The following is a 14322-nucleotide window of genomic DNA, read 5'->3' as shown; positions in this document are numbered from 1 at the left end:
TACCATTTTGTTGCTGACGCCCCTGTGGTTTACTCCATTGAATGGTTTTTGTATGTTGAACATCCCTGAATTCTGAGAATAAATCTCATTTGGGTCATGACATATAAACCTTTCATATGTTGCTAAATTTGGTTTGCTAGTATTTTGTGAAGGATGAAAGTAGTGAAGTGCAAGTGGTAGTAGCTTAGTTGTGTCCAACTCTTTGTGACCCCATGGCTCCTTTGTCCATGGAATTCTCCGGCAAGAATACTGGAGTGGGTAGTCCTTCCCTTCTCCAGGGGATCTACCTGACCCAGGGATCAAACCCAGGTCTCAGATTCTTTACTGTCTGAGCCACCAGGGAAGCTTTTTGGATTTTAATGTATCAGTGGAAGGAAGGAATGCAAGTACGGCAGTTAAGACTGAAGAACAAAAATTTAAGTTAGAAAGTTGGAAGAACAGTTTCATGTATTGTTATTTCATATTCTAACAAAAATTATCAGTGAAAGAGACCATGAGCTTGACATTGCATATGTGAAAAATTATAATTAAATATTATACAAATATTATAGAACAGTTTGAATTGCACTTTCCCTCAAAAGAAGATCCCCATACAGGAAAATCATGGATCTGGAACCAATTTATTTCATTGAAAGACATTTTAAATTCTAACCATTACTCTTGGATAAATTGTTAGCTCTAGCTACTCATTAAGATTGAATATGAATTTCTTTTCTTGTTCCTTGGCATTTTTTTTTTTTTTTCAAAATTGCAGCTAAAGGAAAAAAATCAACGGCAGCCCTGGGGAGATCCAGCCTGAAAACAGAGATGCAGATTTGGGGTCAAAGTGTTTCCTAAACATCTTGACCCCACAGTCCTTGACCACACAATACGGAGCAGAGGGCAGTACAGATCCCCAAGGCCTGAGTGGCAGGGCTAGAGGCCAAGATGCCTGGGTCAGGCCCTTATGACTTTGGGAGTGTACTGTGGGCACACCAGAGACCCAGGTTCCTCTGTCTTTTATTTCATATCACTTCAGGTGAGTCACTGGTATGGAGGTGAAGGTCCAACCGGGGTGGATGGTCCCTGGAGTGAGTGGTCCGGCATAGCCTGCAGCATTGCACTCGGAGCATCCTTTTGTGGGCTTTTGATCCGTACTGGGTCGCCTTCAGCTCCTTGTGGAAGTGGAGGATAAGCTCAGCCCCATTTTCCTTAGTGGGAATGTGGAAATGCTTGCCTTGGTACAGGATTTGATGCTCACGGCAGACCTGACAAGCAGTTCCTGAAGCATAGACTCCTCCAGCGCCCGCAGGAACACGTTCATGGTGATCTTACACTCCACCATCTGGAACTCACCCCAGGTCCGAGCCAGGTCCAGCAGACTCTGTCGGACTAGTCAAGGCAGGATGACACGGTCCAGTGTCGGAGTCACCAGTTCCAGCGCCCCATCGTCGTGGGTCCAGAAGACGAGGATGTTCATAGTGCCCACCTTGATGAATTGGAGGTCAGGCTCGTATAGCCAGAGGACCTGTTCGCAGCCCTTCTTTTGTGCCTCCTGCTGCACGAACGCGGTGGGCGCTTAATTTTCCCTCAGCTTACAGTCGCTGACCCCACCTACCCAGGCTCAGATGAAGGATGGATCCGTCAGGAGGGAGACAGGGCTCAAGGCAATTCCAGGGAAGATTGCAGACACCTAGCGAGGGTTCCTTCCGGATTACCACCGGCCTCACAGAGAGGCTGGAGTCCACGCCCTCAGGACCCAGTCCTTGTCTTCTTCCACCAGCCGGCGGATGCACTCCAACAACTCAGCTTTGTCAAAACTGCAGGCAGAGGCGCAGGGCTGAACACAGCCTGAGTTCCATGTTGAGCCAAAGTCGGAAGAGGCGCATGCGCTGGTTCCCCGCGTTTGAACGCCTTCAGGTCTTCGAAGAGCTGCAGGGAGTAGTGGAGAGCCGAGCTGGCCGAGAGCAGAGTGAGGTTTTGGAAGGGCTGGATTTGGGGCTGACCCCAGCCCTTCTCCCTGTTCCGTCCCACCATCAGGATGTGATCGGTCAACGCCTTCCTGAACAGCAGGGGTCAGGCTTCTTTTGCAGCTCCTGTGTCATTTCCAGCTGCCCGTCAGCAGCTTTGAGGCTGGATGAGGCATATCGTCTGGGACCACACAGAAGCCAAAGAACAGGGAGAAAATTTGGGGTCCAAATCTCTCTCCCTTCATCCCCTCTAAAGCCTCGTGCTCCTTTCTGAGGGGGCCCCTCCTCCTCCGAATATGAATTATGAAACTACATCATCAGATCATTTTGGATAAAGGGTAAGAATGAATCATGAATTTACTAAAATTGCTTTAAAATCTATTCTTCCATCACCATTAACATAGTTTAATGGTTTAAGATAGTTTTCCTGTCACGAGAACCCAGAGACAGTTTCGATATAAATTTTTCTCTACAAGTGGTGCTTTTATCAATCCAAACTCATTTAGGTAAATGACTAAACAAGAAGCAACCTTATTTGTCACATTGAAAACTTTAAATATTTATATACATTGTCTTCATTCAAAGTGTGCTTACAGGTATTAACATGTAGAATAGAAATTTCACTAATGCCTTTGCTTTCCTTAAAATTGTAGAACAGATATCAGTGCAATAGCCATTGTAATAAATGCTCATTGGCAAATTTTGTCAGAATAAAGTTTACTTTTTTTTTTTCTCTCAGTCAGCTCTTATAACTGCTTTATTCTTGTTCTCTTGTGCTGTTTACAGTGTCTCCCAGAAAAGGAAAACCCCAGTTGGCAGGGAACGTGATGAGGGACCTTCACTGAACCAGCAGTAACCACAGGAGAATCCAGGGGTGGGAGGGAGAGACAAGGACCTGAGGCAGAAGGACTGTGCTAGTTTGCCCATCTCCAGTTGCTCAAATGGGAATAAAAGAGGGAATATTAAATGATTGTCTATGGGACAGAGAACTTGGGAGATCTTGGCCATGATCAGGACGGCAGGATGAAGGCCCAGATTTTAAGCATCTTGTTCGGGTATCACTGGGAGACACTGTGTGGGAGAGGGTGCAGTGCTAAGAGATGGTGGAGGGTGCTGGGGAAGGGGCCCAACTGTGACCAGGGAGGAGGGACCAAGGGCTCTTCTGGGTGGCAGAGATAGGCAGAGCGAAGGGCAGAGGCGCTCATTCTGTCCAGTCCTTCTTAATGGACAGGTTCCACTCCCAGGTGAGGTGGTCATGCTTGTCATGTCGGTGAAGAAGGACTTGTTGTGGTAAGTGCCTCGGGCCAGCATGCCCTTGGGGGCCTGCTCAACTGGAGTCAGAAACTCATATTCCTCTGGCCGAGGCCCATAGCTGCCCACCATGAACGTTGCTTTATCCGCTTTTACCCCCGTCCGATAGGTGTGTTGAACATACTTCAGTCCTGACACAATATCCTTGTTCACTTTGAAGTTAATTTTTACTCTATATTCAACACCTTCCTTTAGGACAAAGTTTTCTTTTTTAAGGGCTTCCAGATCCCCAGTGAGGTCCATGGTGATTGGTCCTGGGGCACTTTCACAAACGAGGGTCAGGCGGGTGACCGTGACGTTGGGGGCTGTTGGGTCTGCTACCACAGGACCGTCCCCCAGGAGCGTTTTCTTGTACTTAGTTAGACTTTCATCATCTTTGTCCATCTCCTGCACCTCCTTCAGGGATTTCTTGGGGGGGGGGGGGGGGGTTGTAGTTGAGCTTGCCATCCAGCTCATCGTCATCCTCCTCCACGTGTGGTTCTGGGGCCTTTTCAGTCATTTTGATCGTGCACCAGCTCGGTTCGAATCAGCTTGGTTCTACAGTCTTTTTGCTTCTTAAAGTTTACTTTCTTAAATTATTTTCTTTGTTATGTTTGCTCCGATTGTTGAAATGTAATTTTTTTAAGTGTAATTTTATGGCTGTCGAATTCCACATTTAAAAATAAACTTGTATTTTGTATATATATTTTTCACTTCATTTTACGAGTAATATTTTTTCTTAAAAATACATGATGAATTTAAAACAAACTGGTCTTTCATTGTAGACTCTTAAGTAGTAACAGATCTAAACAGCTAGACGGTTTTGGAGGGCAGACAAATTGCATATTATTCAAATTTGCCCACTAGGGCCTTAGGCCCTATCATATCGTTAAACGAATGAATTTTTAATCACCAACGCTGGGTCCAGGGCGTTAATGACATCTCTACTCCAATTCCTCAATGATTAGACTTGCGAAACTGAAGTTTATCAAACATGAGGATCTGTGCTAAGCAACTCACTCTCCACCTGCTTTTCACTCTCTCTTCTTCCTCTCAGAGAGGGGGCATGCTCAGCACCATGATCCTATCTGTGCTCAATACCACGACCCATTCATTGGTCGAGCCCGACGCCCTTCACTGCGGAGTCGCGGCAAGCCACGCCCCCATGCCGGCCTGGAGGGGGCGTACCCATTGTTGCGCCAGAAGATCCAGGCCAAGCAATCTGGTGAGAAGCTGATCCGTGTGAAGGGGGGCTGTTCCGCAGACCCTCAGAGCCGGCGCACGTCGCGCCTCGCCCCCTCGGCCCGCGGGCTCTGAGCGAGAGCGCCCGCTCTCACCCGTCAGAGCCTGGGTCTGGCTAGCCTGGGCCTGGCGGGCTGAGGCTGGGCGGCTGAGGTACGAGGGGCGGAGCCCGAGCCGCTGCTGCCGCGGCTGCCTTCAGAAAAAAGCTTGTCTGCAACTTGAGCCAAGAAAGTGAAGATGGCCACCAAATCTTGCCCCGAGTGTCACCAACAGGTGGGCGCCGGGAGCCGGGCACCGAACACGCGGGCCAGCGGAGCGAGTGCGCGCGGGCAGGCGGCCGTTGCCCGTGGCGGTTGGCTGTGGAGAGGCCGCTTCGCCGGGGTCCCGGCGGCCGAGCGAGTGGGCCAGCCCTCGGGCTCTGTGGCCACCGCGGGAGCCCCGAACCGGCCCGGCCGAGCCGAGGGGTTGCCGGGGGAGCGCCCGGAGCCGCGGCCCGGCCGGTGTCCACCTGGCGGCGGTCAGACGGGCGAGTGTCTTGCCCTGTGGCTGGGCTGCGTGAGAGGGGGCGTGGGTTTATCCTGAGCCGACGGGGCGACCTGTCCGGAGCCTCCTCGAGGAGCCTGGCCGGCTCCGGTGACAGCGGCAGGAGTGTGGGGCAGCGGCCCAAGTGGACGAGAACGGTCCCTCAGCCCCCTGCTGCCCCGACGAGAGTGCCTGATGTGCAAACTCCCAAGTCAGGGCTCCTGGCTCCCAAATCCCCCTCCTGCCAGTCAGGGTTGCTTTGTTTCCATTTCAGATGTGTACGGTGGACCCCCCAAACTGTCCCCCCGCCACCTGGACGGATGCTTAAATGTGACAGTAAATAAGGCCTGCAGTGTAGTGATGCTTTCCTTTTAGACTTAAGTAATTAGTGATCTATATACTTTTAAATAATTTGCATAATATCACAAGTCATTAATTTGGTCTAGTTTTTAGTAGAACACTTTAAAATACTAAGACCTCATTAAAGTCCTATTTTTCTGAGTTCTCTCCTCTATAATGTTGCATATTCTTCTAACTTTTTAAGAGGTGAGTTTGCCTTATGTGGTTTCTTGAACTTTCAATATCTGCTTTCTAAACTAAATTCATTAGGTCATGAAGTGGCTTTATGACTGCTGTTGATCTGGGGATCAGATTGACATTTAAACTTAAAAGCTCTCAGCTATGACAATAAACACTGCATGTGATGAGAACAGCATCAGAAGTGTGGTCAGTAAGGATCCTCACAGCATTCCTGAGGCTTTCTCTGCTTCCCTAAATGACAGCCCAGGTGTAAAGAAGAAGAAAAAAAAAGCTCACGCCAATGGTTGCAAGTTATCATGGCTTGGTAGTTTCATGTTTCTTAGCCCATGAGCAAGGCCTTAACTTCCAAGGTTTTGCAGAGAATGGAATGATTATACTGCATTTAGGGAAGCCCAAAGCTGTGGCTTCTCACCAGGAGCCTTCCAGTCCAGATGCCAACAAAGGGTCAGTTTTACTTTAAGCAGTATTGCTTAGTAACACTGCTGCCATTCCATCTTTATTGGGTTAACAGGGTCAGAGTGACAGAAAGGTGACCAAAGGTATTTTTTTCTCATGATGGAGTTTTTTTTACCCTTTACTAATGTGTCATACGTAACCCAATGGAAAAAATTTTTTTACTGACTCCTACGAACAAAGCTAGTGGATATGATGGAATTCCAGTTGAGCTATTTCAAATCCTGAAAGATGGTGCTGTGAAAGTGCTACCCTCAATATGCCAACAAATTTGGAAGACTCAGCATGGCCACAGGACTGGAAAAGGTCCGTTTTCATTCCAATCCCAAAGAAAGGCAATCCCAAAGAATGCTCAAGCAACTGCACAATTGCACTCATCTTACACGCTAGTAAAGTAATGCTCAAAATTCTCCAAGCCAGGTCAGCAATACGTGAACCATGAACTTCCAGATGTTCAAGCTGGTTTTACAAAAGGCAGAGGAACCAGAGATCAAATTGCCAACATCCACTGTATGATTGAAAAAGCAAGAGAGTTCCAGAAAAACATCTATTTATGCTTTATTGACTATGCCAAAGCCTTCGACTGTGTGGATCACAATAAACTGTGGAAAATTCTGAAAGAGATGGGAATACCAGACCACCTGACCTGCCTCTTGAGAAATCTATATGCAGGTCAGGAAGCATCAGTTAAAACCGGGCATGGAACAACAGACTGGTTCCAAATAGGAAAAGGAGTATGTCAAGGCTGTATATTGTCACCCTGCTTATTTAACTTATATGCAGAGTACATCATGAGAAACGCTGGTCTGGAAGAAGCACAAGCTGGAATCAAGATTTCTGGGGGAAATATCAATAACCTCAGATATGCAGATGACACCACCCTTATGGCAGAAAGTGAAGAGGAATTAAAAAGCCTCTTGATGAAAGTGAAAGAGGAGAGTGGAAAAGTTGGCTTAAAACTCAACATTCAGAAAACTAATATTATGGCATCTGGTCCCATCACTTCATGGGAAATAGATGGGGAAACAGTGGAAACAGTGGCTGACTTTATTTTTGGGGGCTCCAAAATCACTGCAGATGGTGATTGCAGCCATGAAATTAAAAGACGCTTACTCCTTGGAAGGAAAGTTATCACCAACCTAGGGTCGCACAGAGTCGGACACGACTGAAGTGATTTAGCAGGAGCAGCAGCAGATAGCATATTAAAAAGCAGAGACATTACTTTGCCAACAAAGGTCTGTCTAGTCAAGGCTATGGTTTTTCCAGTGGTCATGTATGGATGTGAGAGCTGGACTGTGAAGAAAACTGAGCACCAAAATATTGATGCTTTTGAACTGTGGTGTTGGAGAAGACTCTTGAGAGTCCCTTGGACTGCGAGGAGATCCAACCAGTCCATCCTGAAGGAGATCAGTCCTGGGTGTTCATTGGAAGGACTGATGCTGAAGCTGAAACTCCAGTACTTTGGCCACCTCATGCGAAGAGTTGACTCACTGAAAGAGTCCCTGATGCTGTGAGGGACTGGGGTCAGGAGGAGAAGGGGACGACAGAGGATGAGATGGCTGGATGGCATCACTGACCAGATGGGCATGAGTTTGAGTAAACTCCAGGAGTTGGTGATGGACAGGGAGGCCTGGTGTGCTGGGGTCGCAAAGAGTTGGACATGACTGAGCGACTGAACTGAACTGATATGTATAAAATTTTATTATTTTTAACTAGAAAAAGTATTCAAGTTCTCTCAATTAAAACTATTTGTAAGACATCTTTTATGCCAAAATGTGGGCCTTAATATATGTTTCTTTTAAAATTCTTTTTTACTTTCCCTCTGAGCAAGAGAAATTTACTGCTTCTACTTTCTCTCAGCAGTGCTTTATTGTTTTCAATGTATAGATTTTGTACATATTTGTTAAGTTTTCTGTTATGAATTTAATTTTTTCGATGCTACTATAAGTTGAATTGTTTTAAAATTTTCATTTTATCAATGTTCATTAATTATATATAGAAATAAAATTGATTTTTTATTCAAAAATATAAAATTCACCATATAAACCATTTTAAAGTATATATATACTTCAATGGCATAATATATTCACAATATGGTATAACCATCACCACCATCTAGTTCTAGAACATTTTCATCACTTCAAAATGAGACCCTGTTTTCAATTAAGCACTCACTTCCTGATTCATGCTCCCTCTAGTTCCTAGTAACTACGAATTTGCTTTCTGTTTCTGTGGATTTGCCTATTATTGATATTTCATATAAATGGAGTCATGCAATGTGTCCTTTGATATCTGACTTCTTTCATTTAGTTTATCCATATTGTTCTGTATATCAGTACTTTGTTCTTTTTTATGGCCAAATGACATTCCATTGTGTAGATATATCACATTTTGTTAATCCATTCAGCAGTTGATGGACATTTTGGTAGTTTCCACCTTTTGGTTATTGTGAATAGTGCTGCTGTTAATATTCATGTCCAAATTATGTGTGTGTTTAATATATTCTTTTTAGGACATTACTACTCAAGTTTTGTTTTTTGGCTGCACTGCATGGCTTGTAGGATCTCAGTTCCCCAACCAGGGATTGAACCTGGACCATGGCAGTGAAAATGCTGAATCCTAACCAATAGACTACCAGGGAACTCCCACAAGTTCTGTTTTAACATCTGTTTTCATTTATTATATTCCCATGAGTGAAGCAGAAAGATCATACTGTAATTCTGCATTTAACTTATTGAGGAACTGTCAAACTGTTGTTCACAGGAGTTGTTGCATTTTATATTCTCACCAACATCATATGAAAGTTCTAATTTTCCCACATCCTCACCCATACTTGTTATTTTTCATTTTTTAAAAGAAGTAGTATAGTTTGACACCAAAAAAAAAAAAAAAAAAAAACAAGAAAGAAAGAAAATTGTCATGTTCAAAAAGCTTTAAGCTGCAGTGGCTCTTTACAATGATTAACCAAATCCAACAATGGAGAAAAATGGATACTAGTTCTGGAGGCTCCTCTGAAATGTAATTTCCTAGAGCTTGTTATTAATTTAACAAATATTTATTACGTACTTGCTTTGTGTCAGAGACTGTTCTAGTTCAGGAAATAAAACAGTGAATAAAAGAGGCAAATAGTCCTTTCTCCTTGGGGAGGTGGGATTAGAATAGTCATCTTAGTACATGTGAACTGGGATGTTGTTGTGGTTTTGATTTGCAATTCCCTAATAATTAAAGACATTGAACATCTTTTCATGTGTTTCTTGGTCATTTATATTTGTTCCTTGGAGAAATATCTGTTCAGGTTCATTGCCCATTTTTTAAAAAAGTTAATTTTATTTATTTTTGGCTGCACAGGCTTGTCTCTAGTTGCAGCAAACAGGGTCTACTCTTTAGTAGTGGTGCTCAGGCTTCTCTTGAGGTGGCTTCTTCTTGTGGAGCACAGGCTCTAGGGTGTATGGGCTTCAGTAGTTGTAGTATGTGGGTTCAGTAGTCATGATTCCCAGGCTCTGGAGCACAAGCTCAATAGTTGTGGCACACAGGCTTAGTTGCTTTGCAGCATGTGGGATCTTTCTGGATCAGGGATCCAATTCGTGTCTCCTGCATTGGCAGGCAGATTCTTTACCACTGAGCCACCAGGGAAGCCCTCATTGCCCATTTTTAATTGACTTGTCAATTGGGTTGTTTTATTTGAGTTCTAAGTGGTTTTGTATATCCTGGATACTAGATCCTTCAGTTTGGTTCAGTTCAGTTGCTCAGTCATGTCTAACTCTTTGCAAGCCCATGGACTGTAGCATGCCAGGCTTCCCTGTCCATCACCAACTCCTGGATCTTGCTCAAACTCATGTCTATCGAGTCAGTGATGCCATCCAACCATCTCATCCTCTCTTGTCCCCTTCTCCTCCTGCCTTCAATCTTTCCCAGCATCAGGGTTTTTTCCAAAGAGTTCTTCGCATCAGGTGGCCAAAGTATTAGAGTTTCAGCTTCAACATCAGTCCTTCCCATGAACATTCAGGACTGATTTCCTTTTTTTTTTTTTTTTTAAGACTGATTTCCTTTAGGATGGACTGCTTAGATCTCTTTGCAGTCCAAGGGACTCTCAAGAGTCTTCTTCAACACCACAGTTCAAAAGCATCACTTCTTTGGCACTTAGCTTTATGGTCCAACTCTCATATCCATACATGACTACTGGAAAAACCATAGCTTTGACTAGACCTTTGTTGGCAAAGTAAAGTCTCTGCTTTTTAATATGCTGTCTAGGTTGGTCATAGCTTTTCTTTCAAGGAACAAGCGTATTTGAATTTCATGGTTGCAGTCACCAGCTGCTGTGAGTTTGGAGCCCAAGAAAATAAAGTCTGTCACTGTTTCCATTGTTTCCACATCTATTTTCCATGAAGTGATAGGACCTGATGCCGTGATCTTCACTTTTTGATTGTTGAATTTTAAGCCAGCTTTTTACTCTCCTCTTTCACTTTCATCAAGAGGCTCTTTAGTTCCTCTTTGTTTTCTGCCATTAGGGTGGTGTCATCTGCATATCTGAGGCTTTTGGTATTTCTTCTAGCAATCTTGATTCCATCTTGTGCCTCATCCAGCCCAGCATTTTGTATGATGTACTCTGCATATAAGCTAAATAAGCCGGGTGACAACATAGAGCCTTACGGTACTCCTTTCATAATTTGGAACCAGTCTGTTCCATGTCTGGTTCTAACTGTTGTTTCTTGACCTGCATACAGATTTCTCAGGAAGCAGGTAAGGTGATCTGGTATTCCCATCTCTTTAAGAATTTTCCACAGTTGTTGTGATCCACACAAAGTCTTTAGCTTAGAAGTGGATATTTTTCTGAATTCTCTTGCTTTTTCTATGATCCAGTGGGTGTTGGTAATTTGATCTCTGGTTCCTCTGCCTTTTCTAAATCCAGCTTGAATATCTGGAAGTTCTCGGTTCATGTACTGTTGAAGCCTCACTTGGAGAATTTTGAGCATTACTTTGCTAGCGTGTGAGATGAGTGCCTTATCAGACATATGATTTGCAAATATTTGCAAAAACCCATTATGTGGGTTGTCTTTTTACTCTCTTGATGGTACCCTTTGATGCACAGAAGTTTTTCATTTTGATGTAGTCCAATATATCTGTTTTTTCTTTCATTGCTTGTGCTTTTTGGTGCCGGAACTAAGAAACTATTGTGTGACCCAACGTTATAAAGATTTACCCTTTCTCTCATCTAAGGGTTTTATAGTTTTAGTTGTTATATGTATGTCCTTGATTCATTTTGAGTTAATTTTTGTATATAGTGTGATGTAAGAGTTCAGCTTCATTCTGTTATATGTGCATATTTCACTGTTCTAGCACCTTTAGTTGAGACTAGTTTTTCCTCATTGTGTGGTCTTGGCACCATTGTTGAAAGTCGGTTGATGACAGATTAATAGGTTTATTTCTGGACTCTCAATTCTATTACATTGATCTATATGTCTGTTCTTATTGCCAGTATTACACTCTTTAGTTTTTCTTTTCCTACTGATACACAGGATTCTTTTAAAGACTGTTTAAAAAAATTGAAGTATAGTTGATTTACAATGTTGTGTTAGTTTCAGGTATACAGCAGAGTGATTCAGGTGTATGTGTGTGTATATTTATATATCCCTTTTCAAATTTTCCCATTATAGGTTATTGCAAAATACTGAATATAGTCCCTGTGCTATACAGTAGGCCCTTGTTTTTTATTTTATATATAGTTATGTGTATCTGTTAATCCCAAACTTCTCATTTTCCCCCCTTCCCTTTTTGGTAACCATCAGTTTATTTTCTACGTCTGTGAGTTTGTTTCTGTTTTGTAAACAAGTTCATATTGTATATTTTTTTTAAGATTCCACATATAAGTGGTATCATGTAGTATTTGTCTTTCTCTGTCTGATTTACTCTACTTCATATGATAATTTTTAGGTCCATCCATGCTGCTGATTATGGCATTATTCCATTCATTTTTAGAAGGAGTAATACCATGTCTTTATCCATTCATCTATTAATGGACACTTAGGTTGCTTCCGTGTCTTCACTATTGTAAATAGCGCAGCTATAAACATAGGGGTACACGTATCTTTTCGAATTACAGTGTTGTTTGGGTATGTATGTCCAGGAATGGGATTGCTGGATCTTATGGTAACTCTAGATTTTGAGGAACCTCCACACTGTTTTCCATTATGTTTACATTCCCACCGAAACTGTAAAAGGGTTCAGTTTTGTCCGCATCCTCTCCAGCATTTATTTGTAGATTTTTTGATGATGGCCATTCTAACTGGTGTGAGGTGTTACCTCACTGTAGTTTTGATTTGTATTTCTCTAACACTTAGTAATGCTGAGCATCTTTTCAGGTGCCTACTGGCCATCTGTATATCTTCTTTGGAGAAATATCTATTTAGGTCTTTTGCCCATTTATTAATTGAGTTGTTTGTTTTTTTGATATTGAGCTGTAGGAGCTGTTTATGTATTCTGGAAATTAAGCCCTTGTCAGTCACATTATTTGCAAATATTTTCTCCCATTCCATAGGTTGTCTTTTCATTTTGTTTACAGTTTTCTGTGCAAAAGCTTGTATATTTGATTAGGCCCCATTTGTTTACTTTTGCTTTTATCTCTATTGCCTTGGAAGACTGATCTAAGAAATGTCAGAGAATATTTTGCGTATGTTCTTTTCTAGGAGTTTTATGGTGTCATGTCGTATATTTAAGTCTTTAAGCCATTTTGAGTTTGTGTTTGTGAGGGAGTGTTCTAACTTCATTGATTTACGTGTGACTGTCCCGCTTTCCCAATCCTACTTGCTGAAGAGCCTGTCTTTTCTCCATTGTATATTCTTGTCTCCTTTGTCTAAAATTAATTTTTAAAGACTATTTAAAAAGTGAGGTGTAATTAAGGGGGGATGGGCAATATAGGGGTAGGAGATTAAGAACTACAAGCTGTCATGTATAAATAAGCTAAAAGGATATATTGTATAGCGGGATATAGCCAGTATTTCATAACTACTGTAAATGGAGTATAACCTTTGAAAATTTTGTATCAATGTTTTATTATATACATATAGCATATAACATTGTACATCAACTATAATTCAGTTTTAGAAATTAAGGTGTAATAGTGTATAATATACATAATTATGATTACATGTGGTTTAGTTGCTAAGTCGTGTCCAACTCTTTTGTGACCCCATGGACTGTAGCCCACCAGGCTCCTCTGTTCATGGGATTTCCAAGGCAAAAAGACTGGAGTGGGTAGCCATTTCCTTCTCCAGGGGATCTTCTTGGCCCAGGGATCAAACCCCTGTCTCCTGCATTGGCAGGTGGATTCTTTACCACTGAGCCACCAGGAAGTCCTATATATTACAAACATAATTATAAATTTAGTATATAATTGTGGAGAAAATAATTGTACATGATATGACCAACAAAGACTTAATTTCCAGAATATATAAACAGCTTATCCAACTCAAAAACAAAAAAAGAAGCAACCCAATGAGAAATGGGGAGAAGACCTAAGTAGGTATTTTTTCAAGAAAGACATACAGATGGCCAATAGGCACATGAAAAGTGCTCATAATCGCTAATTATTAGAGAGATGCAAATCAAAACTATAATGGGGTACCACCTCACTTTGGTCAGAATGGCCATCATTTAAAAGTCTGAGGTGTGCTCAGAGTAGGGGGCCTGAAGAAATGGCTCCTTTGCTTACAACACACCCAATAGGAATCTGGGTTCATTGTAACAAGAGGCACAAAATTTGTGGTCTTCTATGAACAAGTATCCAACACATGTCCCCCTGTACCTCCACGTGGCTGCTGGGCAGGACCAGTGGGACAGGGCTCAATATTTGAAGGAAAGCTACAGTATTTAGTAGGTGTTTGCCACCTAGAGCCTATTTGGTCCATACATGGGGAGGCCATGAGTGATCTTACAGACATAAAAGCTTTGAACCTCTCTGTTTAAGGAAAAAGAAAAAAAAAATAGATTCTATATGCCATTCTGGAAAAGACAAAACTATGGAGACAGTAAAAAGATCAGTGCCAGGAGTTTGAGGGAGTGAAGGGGAGATGAATACACAGATACAGAAGTTTCTATGAGCAGTGAAAATACTTTGAATGATATTATAAAAATGGTTATATGTCATCAAACTTTTGTCCAAATCCGCAGAATGTGGAACACTATTCGTTTCACTAAAGTGAAACCTAAACGTGAATTGTGGGCTTTGACTTTGGTGCTATGTGTCAATGTAGTTCATTCTTGTTTTTTTTTTTTAAAGGTACTACTCTGTTGATATTGGTTATGCATGTGAGAAGAGGGGTGATATGGG

General features: G+C 42.4%; 1 non-coding gene and 2 pseudogenes across 1 annotated transcript; 1 reads left to right on the top strand and 2 right to left on the bottom strand.

Moving 5' to 3' along the window:
• Positions 1–1004: 1004 nt before the first annotated feature.
• LOC133052606 (branched-chain-amino-acid aminotransferase, mitochondrial-like) lies at positions 1005–2156 on the bottom strand (annotated as a pseudogene).
• Positions 2157–3012: 856 nt separating this feature from the next.
• On the bottom strand, positions 3013–3762 carry LOC133050187 (rho GDP-dissociation inhibitor 2-like; annotated as a pseudogene).
• A 9894-nt stretch (positions 3763–13656) lies between these two features.
• LOC133055358 (small nucleolar RNA SNORA11) lies at positions 13657–13785 on the top strand. Its single transcript, XR_009692643.1, has one exon. It is a non-coding gene; the product is annotated as a small nucleolar RNA SNORA11 (small nucleolar RNA).
• Positions 13786–14322: the final 537 nt, after the last annotated feature.

The sequence above is a fragment of the Dama dama genome, chromosome 4 (assembly GCF_033118175.1).
Source record: "Dama dama isolate Ldn47 chromosome 4, ASM3311817v1, whole genome shotgun sequence".
Classification (NCBI taxonomy): Eukaryota; Metazoa; Chordata; class Mammalia; order Artiodactyla; family Cervidae; genus Dama; species Dama dama.
The sequence above is the reverse complement of the archived record's forward strand: the minus strand, read 5'-3'. Positions and strand labels throughout refer to the sequence as shown.